Source organism: Entelurus aequoreus, linkage group LG09 (genome assembly GCF_033978785.1).
Source record: "Entelurus aequoreus isolate RoL-2023_Sb linkage group LG09, RoL_Eaeq_v1.1, whole genome shotgun sequence".
NCBI lineage: Eukaryota > Metazoa > Chordata > Actinopteri > Syngnathiformes > Syngnathidae > Entelurus > Entelurus aequoreus.
Window position 1 is genome coordinate 19581065 of NC_084739.1, and position 20287 is coordinate 19601351.

The 20287-nt window shown below is 39.2% G+C and overlaps 1 protein-coding gene and 1 long non-coding RNA gene across 5 annotated transcripts in view; one reads left to right on the plus strand and one right to left on the minus strand.

Moving 5' to 3' along the window:
• The window catches only part of LOC133657233 (uncharacterized), a 972718-nt gene extending 954859 nt beyond the window's left edge, over nucleotides 1-17859 (plus strand). The window contains exon 3 of the long non-coding RNA XR_009827242.1: nucleotides 17718-17859. This is a non-coding gene — a long non-coding RNA (uncharacterized LOC133657233). The remainder of the gene's footprint in view (nucleotides 1-17717) is intronic.
• The window catches only part of khdrbs2 (KH domain containing, RNA binding, signal transduction associated 2), a 144649-nt gene that overhangs the window by 26781 nt on the left and 97581 nt on the right, over nucleotides 1-20287 (minus strand). The gene's annotated exons all lie outside the window — the stretch shown is intronic.

The following is a 20287-nucleotide window of genomic DNA, read 5'->3' on the forward strand; positions in this document are numbered from 1 at the left end:
CAGATCCATTCTATGTGTCATACTTGATCATTTCGCGATATTGCCATATTTTTGCTGAAAGGATTTAGTAGAGAACATCGACGATAAAGTTCGCAACTTTTGGTCGCTGATAAAAAAAGCCTTGCCTGTACCGGAAGTAGCGTGACGTCGCAGGTTGAAGGGCTCCTCACATTTCTCCATTGTTTACACCAGCAGCGAGAGTGATTCGGACCGAGAAAGCGACGATTACCCCATTAATTTGAGCAAGGATGAAAGATTTGTGGATGAGGAACGTAAGAGTGAAGGACTAGAGTGCAGTGCAGGACGTATCTTTTTTCACTCTGACCGTAACTTAGGTAAAAGGGCTCGTTGGATTCTACACTTTCTCCTTTTTCTATTGTGGATCACGGATTTGTATTTTAAACCACCTCGGATACTATATCCTCTTGAAAATGAGAGTCGAGAACGCGAAATGGACATTCACAGTGACTTTTATCTCCACAACAATACATCGGTGAAGCACTTTAGCTACGGAGCTAACGTGATAGCATCGTGCTTAAATGCAGATAGAAACAAAAGAAATAAGCCCCTGACTTGAAGAATAGACAGAAAATCAACAATATTATTATCAGGAGACACCGAACCTAACACTGGACCTGTAAATACACGGCTAATGCTGTGCCGCCTGTCGAAGCCTAGCAATGCTGTTGCTAACGACGCCATTGAAGCTAACTTAGCTACGGGACCTCGTCAGAGCTATGATAAAAACATTAGCGCTCCACTTACGCCAGCCCTTATCTGCTCATCAACACCCGTGCTCACCTGCGTTTCAGCGATCGACGGCGCGACGAAGGATTTCACCCGATCATCGATGCGGTCGGCGGCTAGCGTCGGATAGCGCGTCTGCTATCCAAGTCAAAGTCCTCCTGGTTGTGTTGCTACAGCCAGCCGCTAATACAGCTTTTCTCCTTTGCAGTCTCCATTGTTCATTAAACAAATTGCAAAAGATTCACCAACACAGATGTCCAGAATACTGTGGAATTTTGCGATGAAAGCAGAGCTGTTTGTATTGGGATACAATGTGTCCGAATACTTCCGTTTCAACCATTAACGTCACGCGCAAACGTCATCATACCTAGACCTTTTCAACCGGAATATCGCGGGAAATTTAAAATTACACTTAATAAGTTAACCCGGCCGTATTGGCATGTGTTGCAATGTTAAGATTTCATCATTGATATATAAACTATCAGACTGCGTGGTCGGTAGTAGTGGGTTTCAGTAGGCCTTTACTGATTATTTGCACAAAAAAAATTAGTTTCTCAGTTCGAACATCAAATATCTTCAGTTGAATATAAGTTGAAAAGGATTAGCAAACCCTTGTATTCTGTTTTTATTTACGATTTACACAACGTGCCAACTTCACTGGTTTTGGGTTTTGTATATTGCAAGAAGACTATACAAAGCACAGAGAAGTGTTAACTCTATAACAGAGGTTCATACCAGACTAAATTATGTTGTTTTCTTTTCGAAGATTCAAATAATTTCGGCAGATCCCGCAACAATTATTTTCATTTCCCGGACGAGCCCCCAATTATGTCACGGTCCCTGTAGATGTTGTCAATGGAAAAGCGACACGTAACATAAAAAACGGGCGCTTTGGACTCATCCAGTGAACAGTTTATTTTGCATGTAGTATATAATAAACTAGATGTGTCCATACAAAATGGCATATGGCAAGGGTAGGGACTGCTTCATGGGGCTTCAAGAGGTGCCTGCTTTTTAAATGTTAATATAATTGACAATCACCTTCATTTAACTGGGCAGCTACGTCGTGATTAAAATTGAATTAATTGTGCAGATTTAGATATCTTTTACATATCTCGTCGTCTTTAGATGTCTTTAGAAGTTCCACTGTATTTCCAAATCAATTCAAATACCACTAGTGCTGACAATGTGCTTTTGTTTGAGCCCCTAATTAATGAGGTGTGATTTTTCCTGTTTGAAACTCATTTGTAAAAAAAGAGAAAAAAGAACAGCGCTCCTTTACATGCAGGCTGGTAGAAATAAATCAAATGTTAACACAAAGGTGGCGGGTTCTCAGTCAGCATAATTAGGACAGCAAGGAGCTGAAGGCCCGTAGCTCTGTGCTTCATTATCAATTGACAACCTGCATGTCCTCCGACAGTGACGGATCTTCACGCTGCACTGCCTCTGAATGGCTCGCCGCAAAGCGGCATCGGAAAGAATATGAAATTTGCACCCTTATTTGTCTCAGTGAATGTCTCAGGTCTGCTCTTTACGCTCTCCACCTTTTGTTGTGGCTTACTCTCCTCATCTATTCCCTTACTTTTATTTAATAGTCTAATAACGACCTTGTTATCACCTCAAAACGGAATTAATTTACACACCGCAGTTTTAGTGTTTGTTGAAAGGTCAAAGTGGGTGTTTGATATTCTGCTGGAGTTCAATTAAATAATCCAGTGGCAGCAGCGTGAGTCACACTGATGTGTTTTGACAAACAGGAGAGTTTTGCCACACAACACCATGATGTGTCCTGAGAAACTGCTCCTTGTCTACAAACACAAATGTGAAGCATCATGGCGGCACAAGAGGAAAATGGGAGGATTTTTCTTCTCCCTCATCTCAAAGGATGTCCTTGTGTCGCTTCCACAGTAGATGGAGTTTATTTTTTTTTTACCCCCAAAGCTTCCCAAAGCTCTGTGTTTAATCACATTAGGGGTTTTCAGCCCGGTTATAGTTGCAGGGCTCAGGTTTTGCAAAGCCAAGCTATGCATTTCAGATTTGACCAACAATTTGCACACCCACCACGTTAAAAGTGTGTCATCAAAACCCATTGTAAATATTATATGACAAATTGTAAACACAGGCTGGATTTTAAAGTGTTGCCAAACTGCTTACATCCGGAAAGTATTCACAGCGCTTGACTTTTTCTACATTTTATGTGACAGCCTTGTTCCAAAACGCAATTACTTTGTGTCCTCACAATTCTACACACAATAACCGATAATGACAATGTGAAAAATATATTTTTAATGTATTTTTTGCTAATTTAATTAAAAATGTTATGTGCGTCCCGTCATGATAGAGGTCTCCAGCAACTTTTGTTTCTATACGTGAAACTGGTGGAGGGGCTATTTTTTCAAATTTTAAAGGTGGCACTTGAGAGCCAATATTAAAATGTCCTTTTCAAGACCCCCCAAAAATTACATTTTGCGCCATACATGACGCATTTGCAAAATTTGGGGACTTTTCGTGCATGCTAAGGGCCTCAAAAAGGCCTCCAAACTGGTGGAAGAATAAAAATAATAATAAACAGCAACAGCTCGGGCCCTAATTAAAAAGAATCACATGTATATTAAGAATTCACACCCTTTGCTTAAGACTTTGTTGATGCACCTTTGGCAGCAATTACAGCCTCAAGTCTTTTTGAATACAACCTGCGACATCCTGGATGAAAAAAAACCAACGCTTCTCCTCCAACCTGATGGCGCTTGATAGTGGGGGCCCTTAGGGAGATTTTAGGGTGTGTTCGTTCACTTTTGTCTAAAAGCGCCAAATTTGGCACAGGTGTAGCTCAGGGCATACTTAAATGATTTGGCTAGGGCGCCCGCGCCGGTGACCTTTGGGGTTGCCACAGCGGCTGATCCAATATGGCCACCACCTGAACACGCTTTTGCCTCTACATTTGAACCAGATGAGCTACAAATCCAAACTTGGTGTCTATTTCATGTTTTTTGACAATTAGAAATATGATGGAAAAATCATCTTTATGATTGGGTGTGTCTGGACACCTAATTAGCATATTTCCAAGATGGCGGCTATGTAAAAATTAGGTGTACCTTAACTTTTGATACTTTTAGGTTTTTTGAGCATCAGAAACATACTGGAATGATCAGATTTATGATCATTTATTTATTAGAGCACTTTAATTTCCATATTAACAACACAGCCATTATCTACCAAAATGTATTGCACATATATTTCAACACAGATAGAATGTAAAGCTACAGATATATTTCATTGTAACATTTGTAAAAGTAGAGAAAGTCAGTGTTACCCCCCCTGTAATATAGGTTTCTGTTTCAACAGAAACAGAAACGTATCTTACAGAGAAGGCTCCGACACGGTTATCCACACAGTGTGATAATAGTTTGGTCCCTTGACAGGCTACTGTTGTGTCTCCTGAGTTCTGCTGATGTGAAAATCATACAGAAGAGCTTATCTATGTACAGTCATTCTACTGCCTAATCTAACACTGTGAAAATCATCAACTTTATTTTCATGTAATGCATTTTTCAGTGTAGCTATTATCAAACAATATGGCCTCCACATCATCTGATAGTAATAGTAGCAGCAGCAGCATCAATTGGGACTTATCTTGTCTGTGCCAATTACAGTCTGATGACCCCTTACAAACACCCAAAAGCGAAGAAATGTTGTCGCTAGAAAAGGATCTCAAAGATTTAATTAAAATTACGAATGCTATACCTTCATGTATGAATGTCACAATTGATCAATTGAATGATGGTTCAGGTATCGCATCAACACTTGTATCAAATAAGGCCAAATACCACAAACGCTGCAGAAGCTACTGTAGTAGTTCTCGTGTTAAAAGGGCTCGAAAGCATGAGGATCATGCTGTCCCCTTCTTATTAAGTCCTAAAAAGCTTTGATCAAGTCATCCCCAAACCAGTGGTATTCATTGTGTGATATGTGAAGGGGAGGATACAAAAGATCTGCACAAGGCATTAACAAATAATGTTGATTCCAAAATGAAAAGCTGGGCAGAATCTAGTTAAAATTTTCCTGAGGGAACTCTCCTGAAGGAATCAATAAAGTACTATCTATCTAGCTATCTAGTAAAGATTTTAAACTTCTTGGGAGATTAGTTACTCAAGCGTCTGATGTGCACGCAGCAGATGTGTACTATCATACCAAATGTTTTCTGAACTTGAGATATGCAGCACAAGTTGCACAACATAAAACATCTTCCAGCATATCAGAAGAAGAAGGGAAACCTTTGACCGTCTGACTATAGCGCAAATTGTTGCCCTAGTTGAGGATTCAGATTGCTCCTTCACAATTTCTAATTTAAGGCAACTCTATAGAACCCTTATGAATGAACGTGGGCATGTCTGTTGTTATAATGAACCTCACACAACAACATTCAAGACACATCTCCTCTCTTTTCTGCCTGACTGGAGTGAACACCAGAAAGGGAGGGAGATGTACATTACAAGCAAGCAAAAAGTGGCAGACAGTGTAGCTAGAGGCCAGGATTCCAACTAGATTGATCAAGATGAGGCACTTTTGTTGACAAGGGCTGCCTTGGTTTTACACAAGTATTGTTTACAACCAGCACACAAATTTGATGGCACCTTACCTTCCAACTGTCTTACGGTATCTGTTCCTGAACCTTTAAGAGTATTCAATGACATTGTCCTTCAAGGACCAGGACTCTTCAAAGCCTATGAGGATAATACAGAAGGGCACTGCTGCAGGCCAGTTTTTATTGTAGTCAGGCAACCTCCGTCAAACTGAATATTCCCAATTTTGGAATGTGGGGATGGAACAGCACGACAACAAAGACTTGGGAACCATAGTGGACCCATCTGCCGGATGCCAGTACAGCCTGTGCCATCCTTCTTCGCTGCGGGTGGAAGAAGTCTTGTAGCGGGCGCTGCAAGTGCTTTAAATCTGGGGTCTGTTGCACCTCATTGTGTGGATGTGAGGGTGCATGCACCAACAATGAGGGTCCAGCACACTAACCTGGATGCGCACACTTGGTGCAGCTTTTTTCAAGTAATTGGGGAACAAAAACAACAACAACCCCACCCCCCCCAAAAAAAATGATAAAAAAATGTAAAAAAATAATAAACAAAAATAAAAAAGGGAGCGAAGAAGACAGCCTCCACGTGGCCTCCCCCGCAAGTAGCCAAAGAGTAGTTGCCCTTTAACCCCCCCCGACATTTCATATAAACATTAGAAGGGAATCATGCATGTTGCACCAGGTTTTACTCGTAACAATGCCCAAGTTACGTCCAATGTCTTCAGAACTGCAAAACGCCACTTGGAAATATGCAAATTAGGGGTCTAGACACACCCAAAAATAAAAATGAGCATTCCAACACATTTGTAATTGTCAAAACACATTAAATAGACATCAAGTTTACATTTGTAGCTCATCTGTTTCAAATGTTAGAGACAAAAGCTATTACAAGTGGCGGCCATATTTGATTGGCCGCTGTGGCGATACCAAAAGTCCCCGGCGCGGGCGCCCTAGCTAAATCATTTAAGTATGCCCTGAGCTACACATGTGCCAAATTTAGCGCTTTTAGACAAAAGTGAACGAAAATATCCCTAAGGGATATTTTCTCTCATAGTGACATTCACTATGAGAGGTGCCGCAAAGAGTAAAAGGCCAAACTGCCCAAAGATCGAAGTGTCAAGCTTGTGGCATCATATTCAATAAGACTTGCCAAAGGTGAATCAACAAAGTATTGAGCCAATTCTGTGAATACTTAGGTACATGTGATTTTTTTATTTTTCTATTTGTAATAAGTTTGCAAAATCTTAAAAAAACAAAAACAAAAAAAAACTTTTCACATTTTTATTAAGGGTATCGTCTGTAGAATTTTGTGGACAAAAATGAATGTATTCCATTTTGAAATAAGGCTGTAACAACAAAATGTGGAAAAGTGAAACACTTTGAATACTTCCCAGATGCACTGTACTGGTACTTTTTTAAAACTGTACTTTTATGCCTTTTTTACTAAAGCTTTGCGTGAATTAAAACATGTGAAAACTTAATAGCATTGCAAAGCTGATCTACTAAGCCTGTGTGCTGAGGAATAGTGAGCAGAATTCATTTAGCCTGTCTATTTTCATGTATATGCAAACTATACATTATGTTGATTATCAGAATGTCCACAATAATAGGTAGATAGTACAACAAATAATAATAGATGCAAAAATAATAATTTAGCACGTTTAGCATTTTTAGTTTTTTTAATCCTAAAACTGTTTTTGCGGGCGCTCTTTTGCGTTTGTTTAGCACGTGGAAATGGGCCCTGTTACGCACAAATGGCTGTGAGAAAGGAGGCAATCACAGTACAAGGACAGATAATGTAGACACAATTCAGTGTGTGTGTGTGTCAACATATTTGGACAGTTGTAACATGCATTTTCTTGTGTATGGATTATTCCAGAGCACCATTACAGTGGTGCCGGTACTGTGCCAATAACACCTTCGAATCAGAGCGCACCTTTGGTGTGCTAAAAATAGGTTCTGTTGTCTAGATCACACTTCTACAGGTGAAACAAAACAACAATTGGAATATCGTGCAAAGGTTTATTTATTAATGCAATTAGATTTACAAGGTAACAACTAATACTAATGACCTAGGCTCATAACATGCATCTCAAGATATTTCAAGCCTTCTTTTAAATATAATTTTGATGATATATGTCTTATAACTTATGACAACTTTGAATTAAAAATTTCAGAAACTTGTAAGCTGTGATCATCAAAATGATAGCAAATAAAGGCTTGCCATACCTTACTTTGCATGCAATGAATTGATATCATATATTAGTTTCACATTTGAAGTTGAACTGATGACATGAATGAACTTTTGCACGATATTCAAATCTTTTGAGTTTCGCCATAGATATTGTGAAAAGGTGGAACAGTTTATAGTTTTGTGCTGCATGTTTTACAACATAATAAAATACCACAGGTTGGAAAATGATATCAGGACACGATTGGCTCTATAGTGACAGCAGATAGTACATGCAAATACCTCATTTAAATAGGGGCAATCTGCACCACTTTTGCACTTATTATCAACTGTACACACAGTCATAGTAGAACACTTGCAACACACACACTAATAGTACACACCATTTTATTGTTTGCACTTTTGATCTGAGTAGATTGGGCCCTTTCTTTACCTTGGTAACAGCTCTTTAGTCTTTTGATTTTATTCCCACAATTAAAATAGAAAACATTATATATATATTTTAAGTTTTATTTTTTAGAATGCATTTCATTAAATAAATATATTGTTAGATATCAACTTATTTTTGTTTTCAACTTACTGTACCATAAAAAAAAAAAAAAAATAGTATAGTATTTTTAATAAACAAAACATTACAACATTAAAAACTATTAAACTATTTTATTTTTGTTTTTTTTACTATACAGTACCTTACATACACATCGGACATTATCACACACTCTATCATTGACTTTATTACAATACATTTACTGTACACTATGGAACGCTCACTTTTTTGTTTACCATACGCTCTGGTTTTTACGAAACAATACATTGTTTTAAACAAAATATAAACAATAATTGGTCTTAAATGTTATTGAAAAATATAGATTCTTACTGTTTATCATAACTTAACACATGTACATGTATATTATGTTGGATCCACTATGAACTGGACTTTCACAATATTATGTCAGACCCACTCGACATCCATTGCTTTCGGTCTCCCCTAGACTGTATGCGGTCCTCCAAGGTTTCTCATAGTCATTCACATCGACATCCCACTGGGGTGAGTTTTTCCTTGCCCTTATGTGGGCTCTGTACCGAGGATGTCGTTATGGCTTGTGCAGCCCTTTAAGACACTTGTGATTTAGGGCTATATAAATAAACATTGATTGATTGATTGATGGTATATTATGTATTTTACAATCTAGACTGGCATCCAAAGGAGTTATGATAGATACTTAAAGGTGCTGTTTGCCACTTGCTCACAGTTACATTTTTTAAAGCTAACTTTATAACAAAAACAACATTGGTTAGCTTATGTTACCATTAGTGGTTTAACAGAACATCCATCCATCCATCTTCTTCCGCTTGTCCCTTTTGGGGTGGCGGGGGGAGCTGGAGCCTATCTCAGCTGCATTCAGGCGGTAGGCGGGGTACACCCTGGACAAGTCGCCACCTTTAAAACTTCCGGTATCTATATTTTTCACAATTACTAAGTTTATGTAATCACTTTTTTACTGGGACAGATAAAACATTTGGTGTACAAAAGCAGTCCAACAGAAGCAGCGAACAATTTGCAGTCATGTTATTGTTGTGATAAACTATACATTCAATGACTGCTAATATGAACTATCCAAATCGCTCTCATGAGCTAACAAAACCCGAAGCTAATGTGTGTGCATGTGTTATGTACGTACATAGTTATGTCAATACATTCTAGAAACCGTAAGAGGGCGGGATATACTGTGTAAAATACTTTAGAAAGTTAGCGCCCTCTAAGAAACTGTGTAAATGTTGCAATCAGCCCCTTCAACATGAAGCATCACAGTTATTAATAACAATTTTTGTTGTGACTGTATAATTGTCACACAATGCATGATTGTAAACGTATTCATCATAATGCATTCTCTTTCTTAACTCTTCTAAGAACGCACTTCTTTTCCCACATTTTCTGCTCCATTGAATACAAGTAAAACGTATATAAGTTCTACCGCATTACACTGTGTACCACACTATGATATAAAATATTATTAATAATACATCCTTTGACAGAAAAAAAATGATTAATAAAACATCTTAACAGTAGAAGCATCAGCCGATCGCTGAAGAAGCAGATATGCTATCTCTGAAAAACAGGCCTCCTTTGACTGGATAAGAGATCTGCATTAGAAGCACTTTCATACTAAAGCAAAGACAGGATTTTGCAGCTTAGTACAGATGGGCGACTGATTTTGTCATTTTTCTGATGTTAAAAAGCAGAAAATGCCAGCTCATATCAAACCGGTTAAACATTAAGCTGTATTTGACATTTCACTAAAAACCTAACAGGATTAAAAAAACAGCATGTTCGGGTAAATCATCACAATTTTGCGCGTAACTTGGAGTGCTTTTAGGCAACCACATTAATTCAAGTATCAAGCGGTAGAAAATGGATGGATGGATGGATATTTCCCCATGCCCGTTGATCACATGTTGATACATTTGCATTCAAACAAGACCGTGTTGACAAACAGATGGTTATTATCAGAACATTTATGAATCCATCATCAATTCTTAGCTCAATAGTGCCAAGTTTAACATGTATACTATGTGCACGCCTCTCAGCCCACAACAAGGCCCTTCAGTCATGATTGTGATGCTTTAAGAGCCACAATGATGCTCTCTGTCATTTAACTACTTGACTGCCTGACTATGTTAATTAGTCACAAATAGTCTAAGATGAATTGCATGAGGACCCGACGAAAACAACGATCCCATGATAATTTATTCACAAAGGGGGTAATGACTATAAACCGCGTGCATAAAGTATGTGCATATGTGCTGGTTATGAATAAAACATAATTGGGAACATATAGGATTCATTTCGCATTCAATATTGTGACAGTAATGATCAATTATTTTTTTGTGTAGTTTGACACAATTACAGTAACAAACATATTGTTAGAATGCGACCCCAAGCACACATTATTTGTGAAAAGGCTGTATTGGGTTAGATTGTGCAAAAACAAGTTGGATACATAAATGTTATTGTAAAACAATTAACAAACAATCATACGCTAGTGTAATAAAAACAAAAAACAATTTGTTCATAAATATCAGTGGTGTGCCGTTAGGGCCAGCAAGGCCTTCTCCGCTGGCCTTACATAAATCATGATCATAGATTAATAAAAGTTCATTTTAATCTACTTGCCATAAAGTATTCATCATATTCTCTTCATGTGTTACTAGGCTCCAGTGTTGCTTGTTTTTTCGTTAGAGCTTTTATTAGGGGTGTGGGAAAAAATCGATTCGAATTTGAATCGCAATTCTCACGTTGTGCCTTTCAGTATCGATTCAAATTTTAAAAAAATCGATTTTAATTTATTTATTTTGTTTATTTAATTTTTATATACATATATATTTTAAATGAATCAATCCAACAAAACAATACACAGCAATACCATAACAATGCAATCCAATTCCAAAACCAAACCTGATCCAGCAACACTTAGAACTGCAATAAACAGAGCAATTGAGAGGAGACACAAACACGACATAGAACAAACCAAAAGTAGTGAAACAAAAATTAATATTATCAACAACAGTATCAATATTAGTTACAATTTCAACATAGCAGTGATTAAAAATCCCTCATTGACATTATCATTAGACGTTTATAAAAAAAAAAAAAAAAAGAACAATAGTGTCACAGTGGCTTACACTTGCATCGCATCTCATAAGCTTAACAACACACTGTGTCCAATATTTTCACAAAGATAAAATAAGTCATACCGGTAATTTTGGTTAATTTAATAGTTAAAACAAATTTACATTATTGCAATCAGTTGATAAAACATTGTCCTTTACAATTATAAAAGCTTTTTACTATATCATTATTTATTTATTTATTTATTTTTATTTTATTTATTTTTTTTATTTTTTTTAATGTGTATATGTGTATATGTATGTATATATATATATATATATATGTGTGTATGTGTGTATGTATGTGTGTGTATGTGTATGTATATATATATATATATTTATTTATTTTTATTTTATTTTTTTTTTTTTTTTTTTAAAATAATTTTTATTATTTACTTACTTTATTTTATTTAATTATTTGTATTTGTTATTTTTAATTTAATTTGTATTTCATTTTATTATTATTTTTTATTTTTATTTTATTTTTTTAAATTATTGTTATTTTTGTTTAATCTTATTATTTATTTGTGTGTGGCGTCGCGCGGGTCTCGCTTCCTGTTGGGTGGGGTCCGTGCCCGTGTGGCCCGACCTTGCGCTGTGGGGTCTCTGTTGGCGACTTGATGTGGTGGCGGCGCGGCGCCCGTGTCTGGTCTGGATACTGTGTCTCGGTTGTTTGGGCGGTGGTGTGTTTGTGCGGGTTTGGGTTGGGGTGGTGGGGTCTTTTGGCGGGGGGGGGGGGGGGGGGTGTTGGTGTCTCTTGTTTGCGTGTTGGCGTTTGGGCTTGCTGGCGGGCTGGCGCTGGCTGGTATCTGTGATCCTGTTGGCGTGTGACTGCCGGTCGCGGTTTTTTTTTGATCGCTTTGATTTGATTGGGTGGTGCTGGCTGTCTGTGGGTGTTGTGGCTGCTGTTTCTGCTGCCGTCTGTTTGTGGTGTGGGCGCCCGTGGCTGCTGGGTCTGGTGCAGGGGGGTGGCTGATGTTGTGACTGGTGGCAGCGCGCGCGCGTGGTGGTTGTCGGGGCTGACAAACTGTGTATATGTATGTGTATGTGTGTGTGTGTGTGTATGTATGTATGTATGTATGTATATATATGTGTATGTGTATGTGTATGTGTATGCATGTGTATGTGTGTGTATGTGTACATGTGTATGTTTATGTGGATGTATATATATATATATGTATATTTCTGGGGGTACGTTCTGGGCCTGCCTGTCGGGTGGGGGTCGGCGCCTCAGGCTACTGCATCCGGACTGCGTGTCTGGAGCTCCTGGGTCCCGCCGTCCATCCCTTCCGGGTGGCCGTCTTGGTTGGGGCCTGCTGGGTCTGGTCCCTGCGTCTACTGTGGTGGCTTGGTGCTGCAGGGTATTCCGAGGTGCTGCGAGTCGGCCAGTTGTTGGGGTAGCGACCTTGTGTGTCAGCATGTCTGTGATCTTCTTTTAATTCTTTTTTTATTTATTAATTTTTTTATAAATAGATTTAATTATTTATTTATTTATTTATTTTCCCCTTTTTAAAAAAAATATATTTTATTAATATTATTATTATTATTATTATTATGTATTTATTTATTTTATTTATTTATTCCCCTACCTCAGGGGGGGGGACTCGGCGGGGCGGTTGCTGGTTGTTCCATCTCCATCGTTGGGGTCCCTGCGGGTGGGGTGGGTGGTTCCTGTGGCCCTGTGCTGGGTGGTCCTGTGGCGGCCGGCTTGGGTGGGGTGGCCGTGGGCTGGCCTCGCCGCGCTCTCCGGGGGTGGGGGGTGGGGGGAGTTCGTGGGGACCCTGTTGCCGGTGGGGCGGGGGCGGTCTTCCCGTCCGGTTGCGGGGGGTCTCCGGGCCCCTCGGGCGGGGCGTCCCGCCTTTCTGTCCGTGTGGGGTGTGGTCTCTCGCTGGCTTGGGGTCTGGCTTCCCCCTGTTTTTCTCGTGCCTTGTCCTCTGCCGGGTGCGTCTGTCTGCGGCCTGCTGCTGGCCCTTGTGGGCGGCACGGTGGGCCAGGCTCTGGGGTTCCTGTCGCTGTCCGGCTTGGCTGCGTGGGGGCGGTGGCCCCTGGTTCCCTGGGCACCACACCTACTGTTTGTGGGATGGGTTCTCGGGGAGGCTGGGGCCGTACTCTGGCTCCCGCACACACTGGGAGTCAAATGTATTGTACATGCAAATTCACATATACTCACACACATACATACAGACATACATAGGTACCTACGCTCCCACATACATATACAAATAAATACAGTACATATTTACACACTCAAAGTTCGTACATCCACACGCACATTCATTATACAAACATACTGTATACACATACTGTACATATACATTCACTGTAAAAACATACATATACACATACTGTACATATACATTCACTGTACAAACACACACATACACATACTACACATACATTCACTGTACAAACACACACATACATATACTGTACATATACATTCACTGTACAAACACACATTTACACATACTGTACATATACATTCACTGTTCAAACACACATACTGTATACATATACTGTACATATACATTCGCTGTACACACATATACACATACTGTACATATACATTCACTGTACAAGCACACATATACACATACTGTACATATACAAGTACATATGCACACATACACTCATGCACATAATCACGTTTCATCAAACATATATTAACGTTGTTGCCCTAGGGTAAACTGGGTATAACACATGGCACACTGACAAAGCTTAACCTATTGTTACTATAACAATCTACAAGGTTAAGGTTGCTTCTCTTTCTTCCCCTCCATTTTTCTGCATTCTTTCGTATCTCAAGTTATCATTACGTATATGTATTGTTGCATTTGAACAATTGTATTGTTGATAATAAAGGTAAAGTACTGGTATTGTTTATTATCAATAGCACTATTTCTATTGGTATTCATATTGCTCCATTTTTAGTGTAATAATGCTCATTGTCATTTCTGTATTTTTTTTTTTTTTTTTTTAAATTTTCGCTAACTGCTTATTTGCTATTACTTTTACCATCATATTTGTACATGTCGTATTTGCTGATGTTGCTCTGTTGTTGTTGTCGTTGTTGTTGTGTTTGCTGTTGTTGTTTTTGTCTCTCTGTCTAATCCCCCTCTTGTCCCCACAATTCCCCCCTCTGTCTTCCTTTTTCTCTCTTTCTATCCCCTCCTGCTCCGGCCCGGCTGCACCAAATGATAATATAAATACATTTAATAAAGTCAAAATACAAGTAAGGCAACAAGAGAAGTATCCTACACTTCTCTTTTGTAAAGTAAATCTGAACAGCCGATATGGGCATCTACATCTGCTATATGATTTGCCCGAGAAGCTGGGCAGGACATTTAAAAAAAAAAAAAAAAAAAAAAAAAAAAAGCTTTTTACAAAAATCTACTTCTCTGCTTACATGTCAGCAGACTGGGGTAGATCCTGCTGAAATCCTATGTATTGAATTAATAGAGAATCGTTTTGAATCGGGAAAATATTGTTTTTGAATCGATAATTGCGTTGAATCGAAAAAAATCTATTTAAAATCGAATTGTGACCCCAAGAATCGATATTGAATGGAATCGGGGGACACCCAAAGATTCGCAGCCCTAGCTTTTATCCAATCAGAATTCAGCTAGCTTGTTGCCAGCGCTGTAGGAATTCTGCCGAATAGATACCGTAATTTCCGGACTATAAGCCGCTACTTTTTCCCCTCGTTCTGGTCCCTGCGGCTTATACAAGGGTGCGGCTTATTTACGGCCTGTTCTTCTCCGACACCGACGAAGAGGATTTCGGTGGTTTTAGTACGCAGGAGGAAGACGATGACACAATGATTAAAGACTGACTTTTCATATACCGGTAGGCTGGTTATTTTGATAATGTACAGGCGAGCACTTTGTATTACTTTGCACCGTTGTATTATTTGTACTCTGCACGAATGCTGTTCGCCATGTCAAAGATGTGAAAGTTTGATTGAATGATTGAAAGATTTATTGTTAATAAATGGGACGCTTTGCGTTCCCAAACAGTCATCTCTGTCCCGACAATCCCCTCCGTGGTAGCAGGAACCCCTATATACTACGGTAATTACACATCAAAACCCTGCGGCTTATAGTCGGGTGCGGCTTATATATGGAGCAATCTGTATTTTCCCCTAAATTTAGCTGGTGCAGCTTATAGTCAGGTGCGGCTTATAGTCCGGAAATTACGGTAGTTGGTAGACAGTTGCGATAGCCAATCAGATCACGAGTTGTTGTCAGTAGCCTATCTAGGTAGCCTTACGCTAAACGGGACTGTGATTGAAATTTCACTTGTCACTCCCAAGTGAGAATCCAATCGCAAGTTGTAATTTGCGAAAAGCAGGAAGAGGCTCCGGAGCCATACCCGGCCAACAGAGAAATCATCGGTTCTCCCTTTTTTAACTCACAAAGAAAAAGTTCAAATATTTTATTTATTTATTTTTCCACATTTAATATGTTCTTTACAATTATTTTAATTTTGACAGTACCACGCAAGGTATGTTTTAAAAGCTGATGCGAGTTCATTGATTTTTAAATGTGCGGAAATATAGCCTGTTTTGTACACTGTTGAGGTGTTTCAATATCCAGTCGTGCACAATTGTGTTTCTGTATAGTATTTCTCCAGCCGTGGTCATGTGGTGACATAAATTATGGTCTTTTGACGGGTAGTTATTAAAGTGGGACTAAGTAGGACATCACTGAAGGCCTAGGTGGGAAACGCACAGCCCGCCACTGATAAATATGTTTTAAATATAAAATATCACGTTTGTCTATAAAGGGAACTTCATTGTTTTTTTAGGTCAAACATAGCTTCAAAAATGAATTTAGAAATATTTTTATTTAACATTTTCAACATTGTACTGTATTACATTTTCCATGTAAATCTAGAAAGTCCAAAAAGTTTCTAGAAATCCTTCACCTCTCTGCAACCTTATTCATAAATGGAATCGTTTTAGCCGACCTGAGCAGCGGGGCTATAAAGGTTGAGGCAAGGTGAGATTTGTGGCAGAGAGATATAGAGAAAGAATATTGTGTTCATAAATTATGAAAAAGCATAGATACATGAAAACCACCGGCTTCCTTGTACTTTCCTCGCAAGTTTTAAATCAATAGCATCCTCGATGGGTGCCATTATGGACACAGTATCACTTTTAGGAGACAGCCTGACAGTTTGACAGCGTGCATCAATCAACGGCCTCTGGAGAAATTGACACAATATCCACACAGGGCGCATCTTTACAGGGCAAAATCTGTCCCCGCTGAGCTGGGTTGTTGCTTTCCATCAGTAGGATGTTTGCTTTAGAATAGTGAGAGGCATTACAAGTGAACCAGTCGCACAAAGCCTTGCATAAAAAAAACATCTTACTGCATTCTGGAAGTACGCTGAAAGAAAATTGTTTAATGTAGCAGAAAACAACAACAGCACCAAAGTGAGATATGGGAGAAGAAACTGTTCAGGACAAACTCATCTCCCTTAGTCTCTGTGCGCCCAAACTCCTTTCCAACCTCCAATTACAAAGAGAAGAAAACGCTGCACTTTTTCACTCGTCAGAAATACGCGGGCTCGACATCAGAAGTCAATTTGGTTTGGTAATGAGACTGTGCTTGTGCATCTCCCCGTGCAGACAGCCCAATCTTCACTTGCCAGCACACATGGGGGCTTCTGCTTAGCGGGGAGCTTCTGAGTAGCTGCACTGGTGAAAGTGTTGCCTTTTTGTGTTTGAATGGAACTTGGAGATCACTTTCAGTTTGAAAATGACCTTTCTCAACATCTAAGGACAAGAAGAATATGTTCAGGTTTTTGACTTTGACTCTTATTTTAAGATGTAAACCAGTGTTTTTCAACCTTTTTTGAGCCAAGGCACATTTTTTGCGTTGAAAAAATCCGGAGGCACACCACCAGCAGAAATCATTAAAAAATGAAACTCAGTTGACAGTAAAAAGTCGTTGTCGCAATTGTTGGATATGACTTTAAACTAGGGCTGGGCGATATATCGATATACTCGCTATATCGCGGGTTTGTCTCTGTGCGATATAGAAAATGACTATATCGTGATATTCGAGTGTACGTTCTCACACAGTTGCTTTTAGCTGCGGGGCATTAAACTGCATGCGTTTCTCACTCTTTCCCGTCTCTCCTTCTCACAGAGACTTAAAACAAGCGCACCTTCTTACATACGTCACATACTGTCACGTGAGCAACGTCACACGCTCGCGCGGAGCAGACAGGTAGCGACATGGTAACGTTAGCTGTGATGCTAACAACTAACGGTGTGGTTTGAGTGGTAATACGAGAGACAGAAGGTGCGAATCTGGTAACAAATGGAGGAATAATTAATTCCCAAGAAAAACAACCATCGTCTGACGGTGGTTTGGCTTCAAGCGGGAATATGTCTTTACATTTACATTTACATTTGGGGGTGCTCCACTAACCACGTTAAACCCAGATTCCGAACTAACAAAGGTCTTAACTCATTCTCTTTCTATGCCACATCAATGTGGAATGCGCTCCCAACAGGTATAAAAGAAAGGGCATCTCTATCCTCCTTCAAAACCGCTATAAAAGTTCACCTCCAGGCAGCTACAACCCTAAACTAACACCCTCCCCGGATTGCTAATAATCAAATGTAAACAATCAAATGCAGATTCTTTTTCTTATGCCTTCTGATCTCTCTCTCTCTCTCTCTCTATGTCCACTACTTGATGTCCATACCCCCCCCCCCCCCACCCCACCCCCCCTACACACTCCTGATTGTAAATAATGTAAATAATTCAATGTGATTATCTTGTGTGATGACTGTATTATGATGATAGTATATATGATAGTATATATCTGTATCATGAATCAATTTAAGTGGACCCCGACTTAAACAAGTTGAAAAACTTATTCGGGTGCTACCATTTAGTGGTCAATTGTACGGAATATGTACTTCACTGTGCAACCTACTAATAAAAGTCTCAATCAATCAATCAAAAATGTCAACATCTCTGTTTGGTGCCACACCAACTAAATGCTGAAGCAACTATTTCCACATCAACACCGTAGGACATATACTATTTGATATGCAGCTCATTTTTATGTGACACTTATTGAAATATCTTGTGTGTCATCATGCACAAAAGTGCGCTTTATTTGTTTTAAGCTATTGTAGTGGCGTTCTGTACAAAAAGTGCACTTTAATTTAGTGTTGTATTGAAATGTCATCTTAGTGACATCATTCACAAAAATGCACTTATAGCTTGTTTTAAAATGTCTCTGACAATCTTGCACTTTCTGTTTTGAAATGACATGAATGTTTGTGCCACTGCTTAATAACTGTTTAATAAATACAGTTTTGCTAAATTGACTTAGTTGAGGGGTGTGATTTCCCTCTCTGCATGAAAGTTTAAAATGAGCATATATTAATGCAGTATGAACAAGAATGTTTTAATGTAGACACATAGAATCATCATACTGCTGTGATTATATGTATCAAGTGTTCATTTAAGGCTAAGGCAAAATATCGAGATATATATCGTGTATCGCGATATGGCCTAAAAATATCGAGATATTAAAAAAAGACCATATCACCCAGCCCTACTTTAAACCATAACCAACCATGCATCACTATAGCTCTTGTCTCAAAGTAGGTGTACTGTCACCACCTGTCACATCACGCCGTGACTAATTTTGAGTTTTTCGCTGTTTTCCTGTGTGTAGTGTTTTAGTTCTTGTCTTGCGCTCCTATTTTGGTGACTTTTCCTGTTTTGTTGGTGTTTTCCAGCTGCAGTTTCATGTCTTTCTTAAACGCTATTCCCCGCATCTACTTTGTTTTAGCAATCAAGACTATTTAAGTTGTTGCTATCCTTCTTTGTGGGGACATTGTTGATTGTCATGTCATGTTCGGATGTACTTTGTGGACGCCGTCTTTGCTCCACAGTAAGTCTTTGCTGTCGTCCAGCATTCTGTTTTTGTTTATTTTGTAGCCAGTTCAGTTTTAGTTTTGTTCTGCATAGCCATCCCTAAGCTTCAATGCCTTTTCTTAGGGGCACTCACCTTATGTTTATTTTTGGTTTAAGCATTAGATACATTTTTACCTGCATGCTGCCTCCCGCTGTGGTCTGCATATTGTGATCACAACAAACCATCATCGTCTCACACGACGTGTTCCCGACATCTATAAAGCAATTAGCTACCGGCTGCCACCTACTGATATGGAAGAGTATTTATAACATGGTTACTCTGCCGAGCTCTAGACAGCACAGACACTCAACAACGGCAAATTATTTGCAGACTATAATTACTGGTTTGCAAAAAATATTTTTAACCCAAATAGGTGAAATTACATAATCTCCCACGGCACACTGTATCTCACGGCACAGTATTTGAAAAACACTGATGTAAACAACCTTCAAGTGATATCGATAGATGTTTACAAATCAGGAGCTACAGTGGTACCTCAACATAAGAGTGTTTTTAGATAAGAGCTGTCTCTTAACTAATTGTTATGCTTTAGGTTGCAAACCAAAATTTGAGTTACAAGCATCCCCGCTATTAGTTGGCGCAGCAAAAGCCACACTGAATCACGTAAGATCTGCCCAAAACATCCGGTCTTACTTGCTAGCATTAGTTTATAGCTGGAGATGAACATAACTGTGTTTTTCCAACCACGGAAAAGAAGGAAGTGAGTGTGAAGGACAATTCTTTGAATTAAAAAAATCAATAATCAAAATCACGAATGAACGAGTCACCTACTTGGCAAAACAAATTAAGTGGTTCCTAGGTTGATTGGCAACACTAAATTGTCCCCAGTGTGTGAGTTGTATGTCTAACTGTGTTGGCCCTGCGATGAGATGGCGACTTGTCCAGGGTGTACACCGCCTTCCGCCCGAATGTAGCTGAGATAGGCTCCAGCACCCCCCGCGACCCCGAAAGGGACAAGCGGTAGAAAATGGATGGATGGACTACTAGTCTACAGCAAACTGAATCAGAATAAGGACCGCCAAGAAAGCTAACCTTTTTATTTTCATGGACATTTATCCATGAAAATATGGACAAGATGCTGATGGTGGGTTTTGACAAAAAAGTAGCTTGAAGGACATGACGTT